Consider the following 3370-nt stretch of genomic DNA (forward strand, 5'->3'; position numbering starts at 1 on the left):
GGATATTAATATTTTTTTTATGTAAACTTGGTCAAACATACATAGATTTGACTTAGGATGTCTATTTGGAACACCACAAAATGTTAAATATGCATGGGAATCAATCCTGCTTTGCAGTGCTTCCTGATCACAGATAAGCGTGCAACTTCTATTCGCGTCGGGCGCAGCAGGAACATATGCAATAATATTATATGGAAACCAACATTCAGTGGGAAACAAGCGAAAACCAAGTGAAAATGATATTATGAAGTTTTGAAAAAATCTCAAAAAATATGGGATATTAAGTGGGTGATGTTCTGTTGCCATGCAAAATTTCAAGTTGATACATTATGGGACGTGAGATTTGACAAAGGACAAAGTCAACATTGAATAGAGCTGAATAGTAAAGTCACTATTCATTGCTGAATTTTTCTTTTTCATGGCTCGCATACCGTAATGTATTTTAACTTGAAATTTCCCATGAAAATAGGACATCATCCTCTTAAAAATCCCACATTTTCTTTATTTTTTAAAAACTTTTAAACACGGTTTCCACTATGTTTTTTTCTTTTAAACATGGTTTTCACCATGTTTACTTTTAAATATGGTTTCCACAACCCTTGGTGGCAGGCTCCGCGTGACACACCCGTTCAGTTACCCGTCCACGCCTTGCTTGATTTTCTGTGATTCATGAGTGGTAATAGGTGACACATGTCGCTTGCCGACCATACCGCCATGGTAGTTTTTTCAATTTCAATCCGAGGTGGTCCTTCCACCCAAATTGGCAACCCCGTGAAACGCAAGCTCCTGACTCACTAAGAAGCCAGCCAATACGTGTTACAAGAGAAATGGTGAACACTCCAAGGAAGCCATTAATGCACAGAGCTTCGTTGATCTCAGACCTGAAACATTATCATAATCCAAATTAGAAGAAAACATTACAATTGCATCATATTCTTATATAACGTTTTTGGACGGTAGCTCACTGTTAAAACCTTGAAAGGCTATAGGCATAGTTGATGCTTCTTACTACTTACTTGATACTGTCTCGATCAGCTCCCTTGGTCACTGAATCACAATTTGAGCCTCGCTGTGTTGGTTCGTCAATAGATAGGCAGAGTAACACCTGAAGGATAATGATGCCACACGATGCATCAAACAAGTCAAAAACCTGAATCATCGTGCCATACTGACATCATGAAAGAGGCTTCGGTTAACGTTATTGTTTGGATGGAACAGTCAAGTCCAGAACGCCAACTGCAAAATTCCCCCTTGGCTGTTATTGTTTGGACTGAATTCAAAGGTCGGAAATATGAACACAGTAAGGCCTCGTTTGACAGGAGAGGTTTTGCAGCCCCAAAGAGGATAAGGATTTAAGAGGATTTGGTGAATCCCTCTCCTCCACCCAATCCCCTCAATTCCTCACTAATTCCTCTCCCCTAATAAATCTCTATATTTTTAAAACCTCGTACAACAGCAGCAGCATAGCGAGCGTCCCTGCGTGTTTTCTATTCCACGAGTGTATGCTAGGGTTTTCTGTACAACGTGGATTGAGAGGGTTTCATGGGATCAGAGGGGGTTGGCTTGTTTAATCCCTGTGTGTCAAACGGGCTAACATGGATTTCTGGGGATTTTGGGCCCTGCGGGTTCCCCTCTAAACGTCGTCAAAACTCTGTCAAACGAGGCCTAAGGGAACGCAGTGGCTCTAAATGCTCAGGTCATTTCCTTGAGTTTCAGGCTGCAAGTGGGACTCTCCACGGGAGGCCCGCGTCCGCCCCACATCAGCCGCATAGTATAAGCCGGACGCCCGCATATTTTTACGCGGGATAAGCGGGTTTAGTGAGCAACCCACATCCCAGTAACATGTCTGAAAGTTCATACACTCAAATGAGCAGCTGAATTCAAACGCGTACAAGCACGGCAGGATGCAACAAATGCTCAAATGTTCATGCATTATAAATAGTGATCGTGGAACACCAGAACTTCTTGTGTTGACATGCATCGGAAAGGGGCCTCAAGCTGGACATCGTGCACCGTCAAAAGTAAATGCAACAGAGAAAATGAGTGAATGACTGTTGATCGATCGATGAGAGATGGCTGTGCGTGGCGACCATGACCGAGCTGAACCACGACGACGTTACGGTCGCGTCCATGGCAGCGCTAAGGCGGCCGCGGACAAGGTAGACGGCGATGCTACGAGCATGACGGAGCTGGACGACGACGATGGCGGCCCTAAGGCTGCCATGGCCGAGGTGGACGACTACGAGCATGACGGAGCTGGACGACGACGATGGCGGCCCTAAGGCTGCCATGGCCGAGGTGGACGACTACGATCATGACGGAGACGACGACGACGTCCATAGTAACTACTCCCTCTGTCTCAAAATATAAGAACGTTTTAGAAACTAGTGTAGTGTTAAAAACAGGCAATGCTGCTCCAGGTTCGTCAGAGTTAGCAAGCTAGGCAGAATGAACTGTCCAATGCGAAGTAGCAGCATTACAACGCTTGAGCTTTCCTATGTTCGTCAGACACTTGATCGATTTACAGGTGGCTGGGATGGAACTTTAGCTTTTGGTGACTTGATGAACCATTGGAGATTAGAGAGTATCATCAGGCTGACGCGGCCAACGACTTGACTTGCACATACATACACAGTCTTCAGTTACACAATACACTAATCGCGTTCCAGTGAAATTAAGGCAGTGGTAAAGTTGGCCGGCGAGTTGAAAACATGCTAGTGAATTTTCTTTCTCGGTAACAAGAAAGAGACTGACCTGGATTGACCATCCATCCACGCACAGGGGGCCGATGCCGACGGGGGAAAACGAGGAGCCTGACGACCCGGGAGCGAAGCACCGGCGGCCGACCGGTTGGGGAACACCGGTAACGCCGTCGCCGCACCTCCGGCTGGATTGGGGAACGAAGATGAGGACTGTTCGCGGCGTCCGGCCCCTCTGCTGCTCCTGTTCTATGACTTGTGGAGCCCGCGCTCCTGGCCCTCCTCTGCCATCAAAACGTGCATATCAAGGGACTGAGAGCATGCACAACCGGACCCATGCCCGCCCCAAATGCATTGCGCGGTGAACGGACAAAAAACATCACCCAACGGGACGCCTCATTTCTGGGCCAAACACTCGGACTGACCGGCATTCCCCATATCCGGCCATATCAGGGATAGATATAAGACGCTCGGACACGCCCGGCCACGTTCATCACGTAGGCTCTGTCAAGGTGGAGAGGGTCAATTATTTACAAACTGTCGAGTGTGAATCCAATGGCTAGATGGCCTTCTCCTACCTCTGGATCTACCTTATTAATCGAAAACCATCATCGACCATTGGTCAAGCCGCCTGCATCTGTCATCCTCGATCGGCGGCGCTCCCGCTCTAG

The sequence above is a fragment of the Triticum dicoccoides genome, chromosome 7B (genome assembly GCF_002162155.2).
Source record: "Triticum dicoccoides isolate Atlit2015 ecotype Zavitan chromosome 7B, WEW_v2.0, whole genome shotgun sequence".
Classification (NCBI taxonomy): Eukaryota; Viridiplantae; Streptophyta; class Magnoliopsida; order Poales; family Poaceae; genus Triticum; species Triticum dicoccoides.